The sequence below is a fragment of the Bactrocera oleae genome, chromosome 2 (genome assembly GCF_042242935.1).
Source record: "Bactrocera oleae isolate idBacOlea1 chromosome 2, idBacOlea1, whole genome shotgun sequence".
Classification (NCBI taxonomy): Eukaryota; Metazoa; Arthropoda; class Insecta; order Diptera; family Tephritidae; genus Bactrocera; species Bactrocera oleae.
In genome coordinates this window covers 24,827,052-24,850,855 of record NC_091536.1, presented here as the reverse complement: position 1 = coordinate 24,850,855, position 23,804 = coordinate 24,827,052, and the positions used below count along the sequence as shown (strand labels likewise).

At 35.5% G+C, this 23,804-nt stretch overlaps 1 protein-coding gene across 6 annotated transcripts in view; it reads right to left on the bottom strand.

Annotated features, from left to right (window-relative positions):
• The window catches only part of smash (smallish), a 118,412-nt gene that overhangs the window by 93,309 nt on the left and 1,299 nt on the right, over positions 1-23,804 (bottom strand). The gene's annotated exons all lie outside the window — the stretch shown is intronic.

The window sequence follows — 23,804 nt, the reverse complement described above, 5'->3', positions numbered from 1 at the left end:
TTGCGTTGCTCAAAATATAATGTCTAATGCACTACAGATTTGTGAACGAATCTTGCACGCTTTCAGCATTCAGTTGCGGCAATCGAAGTTGCAACGTGAACGAAATGTATGTGTGAGTTGTATTTTCGAAGCGTATCGCTTCCTTCTGTGCATTGTCGCCTCAGTAGCAACATGTTATTGCAACACCATATTGGCGGATGTGCTTTTTCGACGTCTGTAGTTTTGTATGCATTTCAAGTTGCAATAAAATTTAATTGCTGTCAGATAAAACATGATCCTAAATCTACCCATTACACAAATTTTCAGTTAACTTAATGTTTTGCGCATTCATTGCTTCGTAAAAATACCTGAGCGAAAATAATTTCTTTCGTTTGAGAATTTTGAATTATGTCAACAGCTTAATTGACTCGCAAATACGCAATTGGGGCGCCAACGCATGAATAAATGTAAACACTTATTTTCCACTGCACTAAGTGGCAAATTTTGGAGAACTTGTATTTTCTCGCTTTCTAAAAATCTCAGCCAATTTTTTTTATAAAACAGAAGTTTTAGCTCACTTCGATTCGCTATTCGTTACTCCCTAGCGAATCGAACAAACTATACCAGATGTTCAAACAAATGGGCAGCACTTGTGGGGCAACTCTGCGCTAATATGTCTTTCTGTCTTTTTTAGTAGAGAAAATTTTTTTTTTTTGCGTTAAAAAACGTTGCTGTAACCATTTATTTTGCTTTTTTAGAAATTATTATAATTGATTTTACAATAAGTCTTATGTTTTAAAAATAAAAGAAAAAGTACACTTTATTTTGATCATTTGGACCATTCACAATACTAAAAGTAAGCTAAAATATGCAATACATAACTTGGCAGCATTGAAAATAGAAGTTATACCACTTTAATGAGGTATCCGCATACTCTCCTGCTTCAATTCAACTCGATAATTTTGTTTTTGCTTCCACATCTACATTTTTTGACAGGAGAGCTGAGAAATACAATCGAAGACAGCTTCTGATTCTGTGTTGTTTTTCAATTATAGACATGTACATACTTACATAAGACTTATTCTCAATTGTTCGTTTTCGTGTCCAATTTTGTACCTATATGTGTACCAGTACGTATTTTACTGTAAAATAATGATCTCATACTTTTATCGCACATTTTCCGCAAATTAATTTGTTTACACAAATCTTTGTTTATTTGCAATTTTAATATTTCACACTAAGGTACTTTGCATTTGGATGTCAGTTTTCTATTTCGCAGTTTAAATTCACACGCCTTTCAATTATGTTAATGACAAATGGTTGCACGAGTTTAGAAAAAAGCATTGGAATTTTATCAGTTGCATTTTTTCATCTTTTATTTTCTGTCAATATTTGCAAATTGCTTTTTGATGCAATCAGTACTTCAGGGAAGCGATAAGAAACACAAATGTCATATAATAAGTAGAATAGGTAGGGAAGTATTCAAAAGGAAAAAAATCAGTCATATGATAATTGGCTTGGAAATCTATAATGTTGACAGGTTATAAAGTGAAATGAAGCAAAAAAAACTTTCCGTTGTGGTTGCTGTTGGTCTCTCTAGATATAAATCCGGATCAGTTCCGCACTGTCGGGTCGTCGGACTGGCCTCATAATAATAGAAACGAAGAATAAAATAACGGTACCACACTACTTCTAAAAATAGCAGTGCCAGAAGCGTAAAACACTATCGGACTGCTCAAATAGTGAGTTTGAAAAAGAACCCATAAATTCAATTAAAGAAGAACAAACATCCGAACGTGAAACATCAAACACCGAAGACTATAGCACCATCAACGCCCATTTTGTTGCGTTGAGCGGCTACACCATTTCCACATTTTACGAAAATCAAATGCAGGCGGCAACAGATAAACATTCACACAAAAATAAATATATTTTCCAAACACAAGAACAAACAGTAAAAGTCAATAAGACACACTCGTAGACTCGAGCATTCGCAGCACTGAAGAATAGTACTAGGGCGAATGAAGAGAGAGAAAAACGAAGCAATGCCACGCCAACATTATACGATCTCGATTCTGTGCGGATTTACTATGTTGCCGGTGCCATGTGTCTAAGGCTAAGCGCATTGCGAAACAGCGTCAAAAAATTTGCACAGAGTGACAGGGAATGCAACCTCGTCATAAACGAACTGTCAAACTTTAATAGTAATTGTGAACAACACCTTTCGTTCATGATGTTACGAACTCTCCATATTTGCTTACAAAATACCTCTATAATTGGCTTTCCAATTTTAATTTTAATTTGATTATCTTTTTTCCACTCGCTTTCACCAACGTTGATTTGTTTATCCCGAAACTATGTGTGATCTAAAGCATAAAACGTATGCACTTACGAAATCGCAATACTTTTGCTCTCTTAACGTTAAGTTTTCTAAGATAAAAAACGTAAATTTTTTGCTAAGAACCTCTCTTTCAATTTCCTGATTATATGCTCTTCGGTATATTTTGCAGTTTTTTCTGGCATTATTAATGATTCTCATTATTTAATAAAAATGTTAAGGAATATTAAAACACGCAATTAATTCCCGTCGAAATTCCTCAATGCAAATATATACATTTTTTATTTTTTTTCTATTCGATGTAACGTTCTCTTCAGTTCACTCTGTTGCTCTCGCCTATGTCGTGTGGGTGGCGCTGTTGTTGCTTTTGCTGTTGTTTTGTGCACCTCGGATTGTTGTTCGCTTGTCGCTGATGATAATGCAGCGTGTGATGATTCGTTATGCCTGCTTCAGATATTTATTTTTAAATTTTATTCAAATTTTCTTTGTTGTGTTGTTGCAGCATCAATTTAGCTGAGGACGTGCCGCCACTGCACTCACGACATAAATATTTGTTGTCATTCTAAGTCGACTCGCTTGTATGTAGCAGTACATTTATTTCGAGTCATGTGTATTTTGGTCGATGGAAATCGCAATTCTTATATTTTTATGTTTTAAATCTGTGCGGGCAGATTAAGAAATCGAGTGATGCTATTTTCGAAAATATGATACATACATGTGTTTATTTATTTGTATTTTCAGTTTTTTTAAATTTTTTTCCTATACTCTTCATTTATATTATATATTGCCCGTCTGCAAATTTTCGAAAATTCAACATAATCTACGAGAAAAAAAAATCGAAAATTTTTGCAATTTATGAAGTTTAATTTTTTCTTTTCATCATATAAGCCTGATCGCGTGTTTAATATTTTTAAAAAAATAACAGTATATGTTAAGAAATAAAATAGAGTGTGCATAGTCTATAAGGACTGCTGATATTAATATAATATTAAAAATAATTAATATTATTTCCTCATTTTGAAAATTAAAAGTATTTGTGTTGTTTCTAGCGCTTTTATAATAGAATATAATGCCACTAAATTATAAGTATGCTCCAAGCATTATCATATTTTATGCAAATATTTGATTATTTCATATTTCGCTCGATTCGTCACTATGCGCTTAACCTCATAAGGCAAAGTCTAATTCGAATGTGCTTAACACATTACTATTCAAAACATATTAAACTTAATAAATATTCAATGAGCTTTTTGCTGGAAATTGCTAACATAACGATCTACAGTGAAGTCAGCTTCCTGCATCGATTACCTGGCATGTATGTGCGCTTGCACACCTGCAGTTAGCACTGCTCATTTCAAGCGACAAGAATTTGCAATGCCAATTACAACGTTAGTTAATTATTTAATTGCAAATTGTTCGCAAACTGGTTATGAGGGCATTAAGAAAATATTTGTCGTTTGCAAAGTCATTAGGTTATATTATATGCGTGTATGTACGAGCACAGACCAGCTTGATGATTAAGAGTGTGACACAAGGAATTAATCTTAGTGGAATATATAGCTGTGCCATAAGTGCGCTCAAACGAGTTAACGCAGTGTTCTACATACTGACTAACAAGTGGAACTTCTCACAGTGCTTTATGAAGATAGCAAGACTGTATTGAAATTAGATGAAATCTGCAATCTGCAAAATCTCCAAAATCAAAAAGAATGAACTTAAAAAAAGGTATCTTAAATAATAATACTTTTTTTAATATAATTTGCCAAAAAAGCATATGAGGAAATATTTACGAATTAGAAAGTGTATCTTTCACGAAATTCCCATTATATTACAAATTATCTACACATACCTTTCTAATATGAAAACAAAAAAATTCTATACAAAATTAAATAGAATGAAAATATTAGACACTGCCGCGTTACTTACTCTTTAGACATAGAATTCTTTCAATACTCCGCATTCTTCTGTAAAGCTGCTGTGAAGTATGGAAAATTAGTTTAGAAAAATAATTGCAAAAACCCAACTAAAACTCGTACACATGCATATAAAGTAGTATGTATGATCAAAGGTATATATGTAGGTATATCTTACATGTGTATACATACTTATATATTCAATAATCACGCTAAAGTTGCAACAATCAAATAAATTAGCTGCTCTCATTGTCGATTGCTGTTCAAGTTGGGCTTTTCGTGGAACATGACTTCAACAGCCACACGAACAACTCGCCACTCGTATTTAATTATTATTTATTTATTTTCGTATCTTTTATTCTTAACATTGCACTCATTTGCTAGGTAAAAGCGTTTGTATGCTCATTGTTATTGTTGTCACAATGGGTTACCCACTACCAGCACTTGTATAATTGAAGCATTTAATTAGCGCCCGTCTGCGCGCCTCTGGGCATCGCATACACACACACACAGTCCCGCCCAAGCGCAAAAATAGCGAAGAAAGTCAGGTAGCAATAAATAATTATTGAAAGCAATTGCAACGACACCAAAAAAGCCAGCAAGAACAATTAAACACAACTCCAGTTTGAGGTTAACAAATGGTCGGCTTTGAGTGGCGATTCTAAGGCGGGAATAGAAGAGCAGCGGCTCAACAGTGACGCAAACAGCAAAAGAAAAAACACAAATAAGTATGAAACGCAAAAATTGCTTTGGCCAAAACAGTTTCTAAAAACTCTTTGAGTAATGAAAGTGTCGAAAAGTGCTGACCCACTTTTACGAAAAACACTTTGCCGGAGTGAGTGTTGGAGGAACGCATACTAGCGAGCAATAAAGGTAATAATGAATAGTTTATTAAAAGATTTAGTAACGGTTATTGTAAATTAAAGTCGGAGTTATAAAATGTGAAGCCGGCAGACAAGCAGTGATAGCAAACAAATGCAATGCAATTTCAACACAATAACCAAATTTTATTGCATAGAATAATTTATATGGCAGGTATCGCCATAGGTATCGCCTTGGTATGAAAACAGAACATGAAAAATTTTAATAAATTTTCAAAAGATATTCCAATTATAAATAATGGTGTGTCAACAAGCGTCCCACAAGCACATATAATCTGCTCATACACGTAAAATATCATTTAATATATGCTCGTAATGAGTCCACCTGTCACTTTTGGCCGTGTAATAAGCGCATCGAAAGACGCTTCTTGGTTGATATTTTAAAAACTGAGGGACTAGTTCGTATATATACAGGCAGATGAACATGGCTAAATCGACTCAGCCGACACGCGTATCATTTATGATATATATATATTATAAGATCTCTAACATTTCATTTTGGGTGTTACAAACATCGTGACAAACTTAATATACCTTTCTCAGAGTATAATGAAGAAATTCACTACTTGACCGACTCATCTCCGCAAGCAATGCTTCTTCTGAATGAGCTCTGAAATAGATGTTTTACTACTTTCAGAAAAAAGGTAGGCTCTTTTAAGAAACAAGAAGCCGTTCCAATCAACTTATTAGACTAAAACTATAACGAAACAAGAAAATAAGCTCCAACTCTACATTGCATACTTACATACTTACATATATTTTCGGAATAGAATACATACTTAAATCTTAAATAATTAAAAGGCTGTCTTGACATTTCAGAATCTGACAGAAGCAGTGTCATAAATGTATTTAACACTTAACTTATTTACAACTTATTAGAAATTCTGCAAATCCTCCAGAGATTCAAGAATTAGAAAATTTGAACATATACCTACACAATATACTTATATTTATGTACTTAAGTGTGTATTTAGTATGTCACTTCCTTTGCTAAGAACGTACGAGAAAATATATTGGTATAAATGTTTGTATTGATGGCGGAAGAACAGAAATCAATCAACCATAGCAGCGTAGCTTGGGAAGCTATTTATAAAAGTCTAAAGCGAAAGAACCAAATTCCCAACCCGCCTCAACAAGCGGCCAAGATCAAATGACCCGTCAGGGTTAACGGTAGTTGGAGAAGCCCACCTACAAGCGAACAACCCAAATAAAGGCAACAAATAAAAAAAGGAGAAAACTGAAAAGAGCACGCATTACATTCATTTTAGACTCGGTACTGCCGGAATGTGATCGGATAGGCCTGAAAGGGCATGCCAAAAGACAGCTGGGAACTGAAATCGAACCGCAAGCCATGATGTATTCATGATCGCTAGCAAACAAAAAACTCAACAGGGAAGATGCTCAGTTATACTACGTTCACATGAGGACTCTTTTGTCGCTTATTATCAAATTATCTTTTGGTGTCGCTCTTTGCGTTCACACGAGTGAAAATAGTACAGCAACTCGAGTCGAGTTTTTCTGTCACTCTTTACCATAAAATTTTCGCAAATATTTGTGCAGTTCGGCTACGCGACACTTAAAGCGTTTCAAAGAAATACTTAAGTCGGGAATTCTTCAAGCCACCAGAATGTATTGAATACCCGTTTTCAAAATGAAAAAGAATGCAGAATTGCGTAACAGCGAACTGTAGCGAACAAGAACACAAAACTTGCGACCCGAGCACAAGCGGCACGGTCCATTCGTCTTTCCTCGGCGTCCCCTCGCCCACAAAAAACAGGATTGGGTGACAAAGAGTCCGTGTGTGAACTGAAACTTATGCCGCTACGGGCGCTCGATGATCGTACAATCAATCGTGCAGCCAAGCAACTGAACAGCAACTGTTCGAATAGTAAACTGATCATATGATCGTCATTATTATGGCGTTGATGATGCTGATGATATGGTTTTGCAAAATATTGATGCCGCAATTGATCTTCGCCAGTGGAGCATAACATTTGTACAATGGTTTCGCCATTAATGTAGCCCAGCAAATTAAATAAATAAATACAAAATATAAACAAATGGGTTGGAAATAAAAACAAAAACGGTTGTGCATAATGACGATCGTACAATGAACTTGAAGGTACTATAGCAAACGGCGGCCTTACGCACCTCTTGGGTATTCACAGAGCATCGCACCAGTGCGTCAACCACATCCGCTCCCTCACACTCTTTGACGCCCACTCGTCGCGATCTAACTGCTCGGTGAATGCCAGCCAGCTTTGTATGGGCTTTTATTTTTCTGAAATGCATACGAAGCCACAGCGAAGAACAACAAAAACAATGCAAAATAACAACAAACGGCAAGTTAGGCTGCTGCAACAACCAAGAGTGAGTGAAGGAAAATTGCAAGCAACCGATCATGCGGATCTCCTGCAACACAACACAGTCCGCGGCAACGCCATCGGCAGTGGTAGCGACGATCGATGCGAGGCAACATCTTCCATCAGCCAGCCCGCAGTGTGTCGATGCGAATGTGAACGCCAGTGAACTGCAGCATCAAATTGCAAAATTCCAGCGAATAATGCTACAACCACAAACAACAGCACAACAACAGCAATAACATGATTATTATTAACAACAGAAACATCTGTTGCAATGCTGCCTGGCGTATCGTCATATCGGCGAATAGAGCAGACAAACAAAGCGATTGGGATTGTCATGCAGTTCAGTTTACTGCTTCATATCGAGCTGGTGTGAGGGACGTGTGGGTCTGGGGAGCCAGTAAATCACATATGGTCAGATTGGTACAATGCGTTTATTCTGTTTGTTGTTGTCGTTGCTGTTGCTGCGTCACACTCGACTACCAGAAGCAGTTTAACCAATATCAACAACATATCACACACATAATATTTGTATGTATGTTTATATTATATGTTCATACCAACATGGCCAAATGCTCAGTAATTGTTGTTGTCAATTTACTTTTGCCACATACATATGTATGTATGTATATCTAATGATGAAGACGTTGTTGTTTTCGTTACGTTTGAACGCGCTTTGAGAGTGGAAGAGCGGAAAATATTTTATATCTACACATACATTGACAAATTATAATTGGTACGAACCCAGTTGGAAAATATGTCGAATACGATGAGTGTTAACCTGAAATGTACCAGACAAGTCGACGACAACAGCGCATCGTCTGACAGCGGCGTAGCAAAAAAGTTCGTTTTAAACTTGAAAAATTAAGAAGAAATCATAATTGAGTCATAGGTTTCATTTCGATTAAAAAAAATGGACCCGTTTTAAATGGACAGATGGTCGTAGGCGTTTCAAAAATTGCAGAGAAAATCAAAGTGTTTTCAAAATGCTTCAAAGTAGTTTGTATCCCTAGCAGTATAGCTTTCACATACATACATATATATGTACATATGGGTGTATGTGAATACGTAATATTGCAATGCTGTTGCAACGATATCGTGTTACACAGCCGCAGCAATAGCGTGGCAACATCAATAACAAACAGTAGCAACAGTTCAACAATAGAAAAACACAAATGAGTACAGGGTGTACATGTATACATATTTACTTAAGTGTGTATACATTAACAAAACATAAGCAATAAATTAAACTGACGATCTGCAATTGGCCAAAATGAACGCTAACCTCTCAAAGGATCCTAAACTAACTACAAACTGTCCAACTTATCATATAATATATATAGCAACATTAAAGGGGTTATGTTAGAGAGCAAAGCTACCATGGTCCATTACCGTTAGAAATCAAATACCTAGCAACGCTTAGGAAGGGGGAATATTCTATTTAACGACTAAAAATTTCCAAAGTTATCGGCATTTTAATGTTTTCATTAAAGCTTCTGCTGCAGGTTGTCGCCATAGGTCATGACAAGAGATCAGATCATGTTTTTGCAAGTGGAACGATTTTAAAAATATTAAAACTATGTTAGCGCGGTCAGGGTTTGACCGAACGACTCAATAGTACAGATTTAAATATTTTTTAAAAATAATCTTTATAATATTAAAACCGCCGGTTAAGTACAAAAATCCTTCCAGAGCCCTAACCTCTGCTAGTATCATATTATCAGAAAAACATACGATTCACACATCGGTAAATGCGTTAAAATATTTCTTTTTAAGTTTCTTTGGGGTGTTGTTTTAAGCGACGACGTTTGCACGACGACAGGCGGCTCAAGGCATAACGAAATTGCAAAAAATGCGCATTTTTAAGTGGAAACCACATTCCAAGCTATTCAACCACTGCCACCAAACATGGTGAATACATCTTCGTATGTACACAGCGGCACCTCACGCCCTCCTCCCAGCATTTCCACAACAAATAAGTAAGTATGAAAGCATACAGTGGATATGGAAAAATAATGTGAGAAAAAGAGCCGGCTTGTCGCAGCTTAACACTAACAGTGTTTGCAGTTATTATGCAGCATGTTTTTTGCTGTTGTTGTGCCTATGCAGTATTTCTTCAACCAGCTGGTTGGTCATGTCGCGCTTTATGATCGCCTTGCGGCGTTTGCTTCGACGCGCTAAAATGCGCTGAGAAAGCTAAATGGACATACACACAGAGCGTTGCATTATTGTAAATACAAAGATCGGCCACTCAGAGCAGTCATCACCGGCGGCGCAGTAACATATTTACACTAACAATTTTTTTGTGTGTTTGCAAAATTTTTCCCATTTGTTTGCTTTGTTAATTTGTGGCTTGTTTTTGCGCCCTTTTGATGGCGTCGCAAGCACTTTGCGTCATCTAATGTAAAAGGAAGAAGTAGCGATTTAGCATTGCTAGAAAATGGCATGACGACAAGCGCATGGTAACGCAAGTTGGAAGCAGGGGCACGCTCTTATAAAATACGGCTTGATGCTCGCATTTTCCTCCGAACAGCGGCAACACTGTTTTATGTCTGCCTGCATTACGCGTCAACGCTGAAGCCACAGTTGCCGCGCGTGTAGTGTGGCGACTCGTGGTTGCAATGATTGTATTGCTGCAACATTGCCGTCTAAGTATAACACGTTTTTCCAGCTTATTTAACAAGCGCCAGCAAGCAAACTCAAAAGCCGAAAGACAACCCTCCTATCATCGCCATCGAGCCAGAAGCCGTGCAACTCCGGTTGAGATCCCTCCAAATGGAGCTGTCGTTGCCAAACTGTTTAGAGTTGCCTAACGTGTTTATAGCGGGACATCACATTCGTTCGCATCTGCTTAATCATTTACACGTCTCTGTAGAGCGCTTGCCCCACCCACCTGCGCGGCGAACTGCCGTCGACCGACGGACGGCCTCCAGTTATACGAGATTTTTCAGTGGAAAGTGAAATTTTCATTTTATTGACATTAAAACACGTGGAAATTTTGAAAATTTCCTTTGACTTGTTGTTAGTCTGCATATTGATAATGTTCACTGGGAAAGGAAACTTTTCCAATGCCATTATTGAAATTTTAATTTTTAATTCAGCAATATTGAAAATACTGTTTGAGTGTGGTTTACGGCTCTGATGTCATTTTATTGCTGAGGCATAATTCTTACTTACAAAATCTTTAAATCGCCTAAACTATGCTTTAGATAGTGAAAGTTATCTTCCATATAAATATACTCTAAAATTTTAGATGTTAAGTTAGAAATTTCACTAAATTTTTATGGTTAAGACCGTCTCTCTGTTCACCTGTTCGTCTGTTGTACGCTGGTCCCTCAGTTCTTGAGATATTTTAAAACTTTGCACATGTGCTCCCCAAGCTGCTCATTTGTCGGAACCGCCGATATTGGGCCACTATCGCATATAGCTGCCATAAAATTAAACGATCGAAACCAAACCCTTGTACGGAAAACTTTTTTATTGGACGAGATATCTTCACGAAATTTGAATTTTTTCCAAGTGAAGAACCTATCAAAATAAAGATATTTTAATACCCTTTTATGGGTATTATAGCTTCGGAGCACTCGATGTTAACGGGTTTTTTTCTCTTAATTGCGAATTCACACAAACCTGAAAAGAAATGAAAGAAAATACGAAATAATTAGTTAACGCATTAAACTTAATTACAAACGCTAGAAATATATTTTAAAGGCAAATTAACTGTAATACTAGTTTCGGAATATCGTATTTCCAACCTAAATTGCGCAACACTGTCACCATAAATTATTTTAGTGGGCCACTTTCATTGAGGTGGTTTTGAATAAGTGCCAATAAAGATAAATATAAACTTGACTATAATTAAAAACAAAGGCAATCCCTGCGCATTTGTAGACATACATATATGTAAGAAGTGTATAACATATAATATATATATATATATATAATATAATGTATAATTTACTTATTCCAACCCAATAAACATCGAGACATCTCCGGTTTTGGAGATATTTGTAGATCTCAGGTTGATATCTAACAACATTCTCCAAATTGAGAGAGAAAATGAGAGTTGCCCAACATTTTGCTTGGTTTCGCGTCTAAAACTTTTTATGTGAACATACTCATACAAAAGCGAAAATCAAACTTTTCTGTCAAAACAAATGTCTGACGCAAAGCGAAGCAAAAGTTCTATGTGAATTGGCCATTAACGTCATACCAGAGTGTACACTTTGAAGTTGAGACACATGAGCTCAAGCTTACTATATGCTTACTAGTACATACACATACTATATTAATACAGATAAAGCACTTTAAGCGAATGCAGAAAATCGCTAACCAAAAATAAAAATTTAAAAAATAAATAAAAGAGAAAAAAAATCGATATTTTTCACGTATTGAGGGCACCTTTGACAAATTGATGACCGCACAGCAGCAAACTGCGATTAATTGTGGTTATCAATAAAAATTAATTGCTGCCACAACAGCCGCATAGCATTCAGCGTGCAACATGCAACTACACTTGAGTTTGATTTATGTATTGTTTGTAAGTAATTGTTCTTGCGAGTATATTATTGGAAGCCTTGAGGCGGAATTGTCGATTTGGGTCCGAATTGTAGGCGCCCTTCTGACTGCACACGCTCATTTGGTATTTGGCACAGATATAACAGTATTCCATTAGCCATCGTCCAATTGCGAAAAGTTAACACTGAAAACATTTACAAGTATATGAAAATCTGTAAATGTCAATTGATTTTGAATACACAGCACAGCATATGTTCGAACAAACCAAGCAATTTTGAAAGCATCAGAAAAGTTAGTTAAAGTATTTAGGTTGAAACAGTGTGCACTAGCCATGACAGGGTTGCATTTTCACTTTTAGTCCTGATACTAATTTATTTATCATAGATAAAAAAGCGCAGAGAGCCGTAACCGGGTTATGCTGTGTGGCACTCGTAAATGATAAATTTTATAAATGTATGTATGTATTTATGTATATATTTGATTTAGCGAATCTATAGCGTGAAACAATGTCTTGACATTTATTATATTTGTTGGTGGATATACATACATACATATGTATGTAAAGTCAATTTGCGCTTTAACACTTGTCAGCAATGCGGCTTAACGAGTACAGTCAACCAACTGTTGGCCAACAAAGATCTCCCTCACCGCCACAGGCCAACGGCTGAAAAGTGCAAGTGTAGTTATTAGTTTAAGTAGTCTCAGTGCACATTGAAATATACGACAAATATATATTATTATACACACACATACATTGGTGATTGGTGAGTGGTAGCAGTATTAAGTGGCAGTGCATTTTGTCGCAGCTGAGTGTGCTCTTGAGTATTGTTTTTACGTTTTTCAACACGCTTATGATTGCAGTGTCAAAGTTTTATCGAAGGCTGAAGAGATTAAAGTGACACATGCACAAATAATAAGTGACAGCAACAACCTGAACAACAATTATTTGTTTCCTATAGCCGAGCAATAAAGTTAACAGCAGACTTAGCTGAGTGTTTAAATATTTGTACTTGCACTTCAAGTACTCAACAAACTTGTCTTTGCAGTATACAGTCATCCGAATATTTAAATTGAAGAAAGAAAAGTGTTTTATCCAGCAATATATAATCTGAACATCGCAATATGATTGGCGGAATCATATTCTAGAATTCTTAGAAGCTTTAATTGTGTTTAACACACATATAAAAGTACATATACCATATGTATGTATTTACATGTCTATATACTTATATGTACCACAATATCTTATACACAACGGTCTCATATACATAAGTGTACCTTTTTACATTTTTATTTTTATTAATATAATAAATTAAATGTGCTCTAAATTTCATAGTTGAAGCATTCGAAAAGCAGCCCTTAGGATCCTTTGTATATATGTCTAATGTAAATATTTACCTTCATTTTGTACTCGTTTAAAAACTCAAGAGTTGAATACATATTTGAATATAGAGTCATAGGAAATATTTACTAAAGTATATACGCATATATATGTACATAGGTATCTGCTTATGTTTAAACTTATGTATTTGTGTGTAGACTCAGACGCTCACTTTATTTTCCATTTACATACGTCTACATACATATGTACAATATATACACATACATACATAATTTAGCGAGCTTTAAACTGGGTCAATCATCTTTCGGCTGCTGAGCGCGCGAACTGCATTCGTGTGCATGGCCCCGGATGCGCAGCCCGTCGCATAGTCGCTCGAAGAGCCAATGCCCCACTTAAAGTGTATCCTTTGAGCTTCAGTACAAACGCAGTTAACAACGACAGGATGGCAACACGTTGTGGCTTTTCAAATGCATATTAAATACACATATGTTTATACATACTTTATATGCTTACTATATACTTTCTCTTATTTATAATAATCAGGACATATAACACTTTAAAATACAACTGTATGTTGTATATATATACATATGTATATATATAGCAGCTGTTTCATTTTTAGCCAGCGATATCCTCCAAAAGTACGACGGCGTAATGTACTTTGGCACCCACGCAACAGCCGTTAAATGCACACATTTCAACGCTGTAATGGCGCTTGTTTGAAATGCGCTCACATACTCACCCATGCACACACAATAAAAATGTCGCTCAAATGGCTGTCGGTATTAAGGTAAAATTCCTAACTGCGAAGTTTTGATAACTGCATCGATCGGTCTCACACCGGACGTCGCGACGGCAGGAACTCGAGTATAGTGGTCTTTCAATTCCGCTATCGACTGATTTTCCCCATAATTTATGGGGCATAATTTTGGTTTGATAAGCAAACCGCTAATGTCGAAAAATTCCACCCTAAATAAGGTATAAAGCATCAGTGCAGATTGGGGCAAGCAAAATTGAAATACATACATATGTACATGCATTCATATGCCCATACACGTTTAACGTAAAATTGTGACATTTGTACAGTTCTGAACCTTCCAATTTTCAATTTACTCTATGACAATTCTTCGCACATAAGCAGCAGCTGTTCGTCGCACTAAAAGTCAAGCGCTTTTGCTCTTTATGACTCAAATGTCTCTTGTGACTAGTTATTTTTGTTGTTTGAATTTTCCAAAGAATAAAAACCACAATTCTACTTAACTTAAGAAACTTTACATCAAGAAAATAAAAATTAAAGCAATAAACTTACATAAAAGTTGCAGCCAAAAGTAGTACCGTAAAGATATCGAATTTAAGCACCTTTTGGCTTATTTTCTTTACATGACTTCTATTCTTGCTTAATCCGATAGTGGACTTTGTGTAGATACCCATGTGTACTTTTCCAAATTTGTTTTTATTCTGAAACCCGACACTATCGTGGACTTAATATTCTACTGAAAAACTTACAGGCTTGCAATACATTACTTATACACCTTTATACTACATACTTGTACATATGAATATGTATGGGTAAATAACATTCATAAGGAAGCTAAAAAATTATACGACATGTGATCTCATATACTCTCTCATGGTTTTGTGTGTAGCAGAGTATTGTAAAATTTTTTACTTTTTATTGTTTAAATGTCAGTATAAATCAGGTGTTCCCCATTAGAAGTTAGAAAACAAATAAGAGCAGACAATAAACGAGTATATCCAACACAATTGGCAGTTTTGAACGTTTTAAGTATTATTTCACTCATTTATATATTAAAGTTTTTTAAGTATGGACGCGGTTATCAAATTAGAAGTGTCATATTTATGATGAAACTGTTTTTCTTTTAAATACCAGGTGCTTTCTGCAATTAAATGCCTCAATTTTGCAAGGTAGCGTTGTATGAAAGATCAATAGATGATATCTTAAAAGATATAGTCTCCCAAGAGAGGGCTACGCCGACAAAAACAAACATTATTTAAATGTCTCTCAGAGCTTTGGTTCTTCTAATTTCGATCTTCTCTTCGATGCTGGTAAGTAATGCTCTACATTTAGTCCCACACATAACATTTGGCAATAACAAAACTAAAAATCACTAATCGTTCAAATAAACGACTTTATCAACACCTTGGCATCTAAAACGAGCCAACTACACTTATGCATACATGTATGCCAACAAGTACATAGAGACTGCACATTACGTGCAACAATAACACTCAAAGACAAGCCAAACAACAAGGCTTTAAACAGACCGCAAGCGAGGTCTTTAATCCAGCCAAGTGCAATAACTACAACAAGCTCACTTCGACCAAATCGCATACAAAGGTGACCACGGACTAAACATAGCTAAAGCCGGGGGCAGACGAACAAAGCTGATGAAGAAAATAAAAGTGTGAAGTAAAATCTAGAAATCAGTGCAATAATACGAAAAAGTAATGGGAAAACATACATGTATATTTTCGAGGTAAACGTTTGGGAAAAAGTGCAGACAGCGTGAAGTATGCACGTGCAAAGTGAAGGGTGCAACAAACACACTGCTAATGACAGTTCTCCCAACATCTAGGCCATGTTAACTGTCATACGGCATACGCGTGCAAACCGACTCACAAACAGATGACTGTGGGGTCTATTAGACTACTATTTGGCTACTGCCCAGTTGCTTATGCGGCAAAATAGATTGTCTGAGTACGAAATAATAAAAAGAAGGAGAAACAAAGCGCCGAGCACAATGACTTGTGTATACAACACGCAGTGATGCGGATGAGCTCCGCACCAGGGTTGAACAGAATTTTTCTGAGACCAGAATAGTTTGCGATGAGTGCTGATATGTTAAGCAGATCGAGATGAGTTCATTGAAACACCCCTAGATTTAAGGCTTTGATAAACGCGTCACAGTCATAAACGTTTAACTTGTTAATTTTTACTTTTTTGGCATTGTTGCATGGAATAGTAGTTATTAAATAATTTGTACAACATTTTGATATTTTTACGTTCTTTTTTTGTTATCCAGTTCGCTAAAATTTTATGTGAAATCACGATTTTAACACCCTGAAGAAGAAGTTGAACCTAGCAAGACTTAACCGCAAACCATTCCTCATAGTTTTGCGAACAGTTGTGAAAGTGATTGGTGAGTATTTTGTAGACCTGCGTAATTACCCAGTAAACAATTTATAATCTTAAATACTCGTTAATATTGTGGAATAGAAAAGCAACCCTCTGATGTTTCCGTTTTGTCTATGCTAACACAACATTGTCGAAGAAGCGCTCAAGTTGACAGCAAAGTACACAAAAGAGGAAAAGCACGAATGAAAATCGTAAGAAAAGTGGTAAGCTTGGCTTTTAAAATCCAATATTATTATCGTGAGTTTTTTCATATTTTTTTACCGAAGTGTGTATCTGGTGACAAGAAAACATATTAAAAAACTTTCTTACCAAGGCAAAGGTGTGTGAATTCAGTGGCTAGTTTCTAAGAATTACCCCGATAGCAATTATTAATTCATTTGGCCCAGAGTTTTCCAAAAAATTTTCTTTTGCGCTGCCAATTAGCTATCCAAGTTCCAAAATATTTGCTCGGTAGTTGCTTGACCTTCATTTCCCATTGCTTTGAAGACAATAATGCCTTACGATACATGCTGCACATTTCAAGTCGCTCGCGCACTCATTTAATTGTGGAATAATAGCGATGACGAGCAAATGTCCATGTGTTGCCATTTCAAAGCGCGCAAATGAGGGCGACAATGACTCTTTGAGAGAACGAAAAACGTGAGAAGGTTTTTTGTGTTTTTTCTTTTTTAAAGCGACACCTTAATGGTCATTAACATGTATGTCTCGAACTATCTTTCTTTCTCAAATAAATCCAAGAACACCAAGCCAGTCATTTGAATGCTACTGCTGTTGCAATTGGATCAGATACTCTTCTTCCTTTTTATAATGAATAGCAAAATTGTATTTATTTGCTTATCAGTGTTCATTATTATACTTTGTTGTGCGATTGTGTTGGTACTTTTGCGTTTTCACTACCCTTCGAACATCCATTCAGCACATTTTTCCTCTGTCTGCATGTTTGTAGTTTGGAAAACTAACTTAATTTAATAGCGGCATAAGAGGGGCACACGGTGAGCGGACAGGCGTTGCACACGTTATACTTGTAACTTGCCCGAGTCAGCATAATACAGTACGAAGCCGTCACCACCAACAACAGCAGTGAGTAAAGTCAGCTAAAACCAGTTTCAGAGCTTTTGCATAGCCATTGCTTTTCCTTTGCCTATATTTATATTTATTCCATTACATTCAAACAATATTTTTGCAATTTAACCATTTTTACTCGTGTTTTTGCTTTCACATTTCCTCGGTAGTTTTTCGCGCCATCGCCCGGCGTGCCGCTAAAAAGTGCGTGTTGTAATTGCGCTTTTCTTCGTAAACAATAAACGTAATTGCTGCTGAAATAAGGAAGATGGACTCATATTTTTCATAAACATAGAGCGTAATGTGTTTAATTGTATGATTACTGTTCATTGGTTATTATGTTTGACGACTTCCGAGGCACGAGCAATGACCGAGCTATACAATCGATGTAAGTGTCTTTGCTGATCGCAGAAATTCGGCAATGAGTGAAAGTTGCAATATTTGAGATTGTTGCAATATTTGTGTGCTCTATGAAGTAATAGAAATATTATACATGATTAGCTTAAGTTTTTCCTCCTCTTTTTGGAGGAACTCAACTGTTTTAAGCCGCTTTCCAACGGTTGATGGATATTATTAAAAGCTTTTTCATGTCGAAAATATATTCGAGAGTTCATTAATCCTCGTCGCAACGCGAAAAGTTGAAATAATTCTTTAAGAGGTCAACTCACCCTACAAAGTTCAAATTCCGTTCATATCTTATATATGTACACAATTTTTGAATATTTGAGAAATAGTGAATTGAGGAGCCATTATATATGTACATATGCATATACATATATTTATATTTTATCAAGCAAAGATTTTGTTAAAATCGCTGAGAATCAATAAGCGTTCACGATGCTAGATGCTGATAATGACGAGTTTTCTAATTATTTTCAAATTTCTCTTTAACACGAAGTATTTGTTGAACTTTCGAAAGTGGCGCTGTTATTCGTATTCACGCGGACGCTTGCCACGCAAATCGATTCTTTCAACTTTCAAAAACTTGCAATTAACAATTGTAATATCCGTTCAGACACACATATGTATGTATATAATGTACTTGTATATGTGTATTAGTAGTACAGTTAAATGGTAGAAAACAGAATTCGTCTAATTAAAAACTACTGCGAAACTTTTACGTACCAACCAAGTGAAGAATCTGTGCTAAATCACCAAAACCATAATAGTGAATTGTAAATGCACACATACACGCCTATTTGTGCGTGTGTGTGTTGTTTCAGTAGTAAACGCTTTTTCTTTAAAATCAATTTCAAATGAAATGGCGCTAATATTTCTTAAGAGAATAACAAAGCAAGAATAAATAAAAAGTGGAAAACAACAACATTTCCAGCCAACTGATTGACTAACTTGACTGGCTGGTTGACTGAATGTCTGCCTTGCTTCAATAAGTGCTCGACTAAGTGATTTAGGCTGCCAGTTACTTTTACCGTTTTCTTCATTTTCGAGCTAAAGCAGTTTGTAACTATTTTTCTTTTCATTTTCTTGCATTTGAGATATGCTGCTACGACTCACACACACACACAAGTGCGCAATAATACAACGGTGTTTTTATCATTCCTCTTTTCACTTCTACTTCCATTCCATTTCCATTTCTCTTGCTAAATGTGGCCAACTAAAAGTTATTGCCTCGTTTATGCGAAATGCTACACAAATGCCATTGCTGCCACGACAGCTGCGTCAGCACGGTGGGGGCATAACTATGGAAGTGCCCAAAACTGTGTACGGGATTCTGAAATAGATTATTAAATTTTGAATAATATTAGAAATGTATAGCTTTGTCGACATCGATCGTGATCCCGGAAAGTATCTCGAAACAGCACAATTACCAAACTAAACTAGAGTTGATCATTGGTAGGGAACAATGCCTCAATAACAATAACTATCAATTGTACAACAACAAATGTGTAGTAAACAACAAAAGTGCTGATGCGTTACTTTTTTACTACCACATATAAGCCTATATCTAATGGTTACAATTATGTCGCCACTAATTTTGGTAATAAATCGCAGTTGCGCGCAAAATTCCATGCCTACATACATATACATAAACGCTGTAGAGACAAGTTGTGGCACCCCATTTAAACATTGGCGGTAACACTGTGGAACGCTTTACTATCATATTTTTTAATTTAACTACTCCCTTTTAACCGCGTATTTTCCATTTACCATTTATTTATACTTGAGTTTGGGTTATTCGCGTTGAAACGCATTGTTTTCGTTCACATAATATAGCGCAGTTGTGGGAAAATCAGGCGGATCCCTTGAAAGTCTTATCTTTATACAATGAAAACCAATTTCGCAAGGGAAAATGCAAGCAGTACAAAAACAATGAATTCAAAATGCAAAAAGCCAAAGCATGAGAACTGAAAAAGCACAATTTTCTTTTTTCACACTTCGAATAAACTAAAACGTTTTCAATATTTTCAGCTGCATCTCAAGTTAAAGCTATAACCATTGTGGATCTACGTATAATCTGGCAAATAAACCAGAGAACCTGTATAATATTACAGATATCTAGGAATTTAAAAATCAGTATTGTGACTCGCCGTGAACAGATGTAATTAAACACGAAATAAATTACTATTTAACATGCATACATATTAATTTGCTATTAACCATAACATTTTATAGTAGAGAAACAAACAAATATTTCATTGGTATGGTAGAAACGTCAAATACTCACCTGATAAAAATATGACATCAATAGGACGTCAAATACAAGAACAATTCATGTTGTATATTTGCCATTGAATGCCACATTTTATACAAACTGAACGCGTATTTAATAGCAATAAAAATTACTGAGTAACTTGGGAGAAGCTGTATATTATTTACTGTAAATAAATAATCAATTGCCTATAACAGCGTTGCCACCACAACAAGTGCTTCAAATTCATAAATAAGAAAAACAAAGCTTTTAGAGATTTTAAATTAGCAGCTAATTTACAACTAAATTTATATATAATATACACACACACACACACATAGCTTTGGCAGGTATGGACATGCGATGGCAAATTAAAAAATGAAACAACAACCGCAAGCACGATCAAACACATAAAACGCAACAAAAACGGAAAAACACATGAAAAAATTAAGTTGAAATACTAGAAAAATAATTTGGCAACATAATGGGGCAGCCGCAGAGTCATTCAACAGCGCCGGCGCACCTAGCTGCGCGTTGGCAGAAAAGGCAGTCAACGGCGCGGACGAGAGATTTGCAGCCGCCCCAACGCGACTGGCAGCAATCACTACAACAACACAACATAATCACAGCAACAAATAACGCGAATGCTGAAAAACGAAAGTTCAAATTTGGGCAAAACAACACCAAAACAAAAACAAGTCGCAACAGCAGTTGTGCAGTGTTTGTGGTTGTTGTTGTTCTAATATTAAAGCCGCCGGTTCGGCAAACTATTTTGCTGTGTCACTGACATTATATAAAATCGCATGTGACATTTTTATTGCAACTTTTGTTGTTGCTGCTTACGAATATGCCACTACCACAACAACTTTCCAATGATGGATTTGTGTGCCTTTTCGCTTGTTGGCTGTAATCATTTAAACTAGTGGACTTAGTTGCGCTGCGACGATTTACCTAACGACATATCTGTGGCAGCAACCGTTTGTGCAATAAATGTCCTTACACATGCATATCTACACATATGTACCAGCAGCTGACTTGTTGTACTATCTACTTTTTACCCAACAGACTCGTTTGAAAGGCTATGATGATTCTTGTTGCACGAATAAAAAGTTATATTGTTATACAAATTCAACCATAGAAAATAATCTTTTTTGCCTTCGCTGGATTAATATAGTATTAAGTATATTGAACAGCGGCAATGTTATTCTGAGTCATCTAGAAGTCCGTAAGGTTATTAGATTGGTTCTGGCCTGAGGAACTCTGATAAAACGAGGAATTCAAACAGGATTACTCAGTACCAAAGCCTCGCAGTGTCACAAATACCAACGGAAGAGGACCTCATAATTGTTCACTGAAGACCCGCAATGATTAAGTGAGAAAGTAATACACCCAAAGATAGCTATTGTTATAACATTTACTGAAGTTTTTGTTCAGTTGTTACAAATGGATCATGAACCACATGTCTTTGCCACGCGAGATCTATAAAGAAATTATGGACAATGTTTAACGACGATCAGCACTTTCGTAAACGTGAATATAACATAGCAAATCCAGTACAATATACCAGCCTCCGAAGGGGTTTTCATATATTTATAAATGACCATCACTTCACTTCAAGTCCTATTTGTTCAGCCACCTGGTATTATAAAAAATATATGTACATACATATGTATGTTTATTTTTTTCTTTGCAAAATGCGTCTATTTTCCACATCGCTTTCGTAAAACTATTTACAAATGGTTTTAATACATACTGTAAATACATACAAATGTTGTTCGCTTTTTGTACTATGCTATATTTCTCGTATTTGCCAATGCCGGCGTGCCATCATTATCCATTAATTTCTAATTCGGTTTATCTACCTGTTTTGCTTCGTTCATCTTCTGTTCATCTTTTCATTGCTTCTAAGTCATTTGAAAACATTTAAGAACATAAATGGACACTTTCTGTACATGCTTACAAAGTTTGCAGCCGCATATTGTTGGGTCTGTTGTTTTTTTGTTTGTACAGTTTTAGATGCCACAGCATCCGTTCATCCATCAACACTACAAATGAATTTTTTCTCTCACACACTCACACACTCTCTCTCATCATCTTTACCCGAACAAACTCTCATTGAAAACTTTTCATCATTTTCTTTAATGCAAAAGTGTATTATAATTTCTATATCGCGCTTGCCTTCCAAAAAAACATTATAAAACTTTGTACGAAACAATTAATAATGATGAGAACAACATCAGAACCTTTGGCTCTCCTTCATCATCACTGATTAATCAGCATAATCAATGACATCCAGTAAACGAGGCTAGTTTGTGGATAGTGAATAGTAGCAAACACTTTTAAAACTATTTCACTGACCCAATACTTATAAACTGAGTACACTAAATTAATGAATACTTTTACTGAATGATGATTGTTATGGGATCAGCTCTTTATACAATATATTGAGGATGTGCAAAGGTTTGTCTCTGGGAAGTTTTAGAACAAAGTGATATGATAATATAGTCTAAAAGCAAACCTTGGAATGGAATGGTGCTTTGAAATAAACATTTTTATTGTCGATTTTTTTTATTCTGAGCGATCACATACCTATGTGCCCAGTCTTTGAAGAACGCTAATATAATCTAGTAAAATCAAAACAAGCAAATAAATGCGTATATACTTGTATGTTTATGACTTCTCACTCTTGCGTAGTTTGTTTTCTAATTAGCCGAAGCTTTTTAAATACGTGTATATAAATTACTGTTTAATATATGCAAATACATTCCTGCTTACAGAAATAAATAGAGTTGATTGCCTAAATTACGAATATATAAATTACAAAAGTGTTAAAAATATTTGCTCTTAAAATTTAGCAAAATAAAAAGAGTATTCCAAAACAAAATTTAATTCTAATTAGAAAGTTAAATCAATCCTGTGTGATCTCATGGTTGAAAATAATCGTAGAAAAGAATGAAGGAAGTATATACAGAAAAACATTAATATCGATTTAGATTCCTTCTAAGTGAATAATAATACAATTATTTCAGAAAATGTTTATAAAATACTTCAGGTAAAATTTAACGAAATTCTATCATTGGTAATAATCATATTATAATCTTGTATTTATTTATTTTTGAACCCTTCTCTGAGCCGGCCCCTCCGTATAGGCAAGTTAGGCAATTGCCTAACTTTTTGGCGGCATTTTGGCTAATTTTCTTTACATATGTACATAGTTTATTTATTTAATCAGCAAACTTTCGTATCAAAACACTTGTGTTTTTTTATGTTTCGAACTTAAAGGCACGAAAATATTTTAATTAACTTTTGAAATATAAGTGTTTTCGTTTTAATAAAATTACCTTAATAATTTTCAAAAATTATAAATTTTGTTGTTAAGACAAAATAGGCTTGGAATTTGGCATTTGCCTAGGGCGATAAATTGTATCGGACCGGCCCTAACCCCAAGCGGAAAGCCTTATTTTTTCATGTAAATATGTTATTCCGTTGTCAGCAACATCTAAATACAAATAAAAACCATTTTTGCGTTCTACACAAACACTTTCCATACATACAAGTATGTGTAAGTACAAAAATACATGCTAATGCCCGCAGTTACACA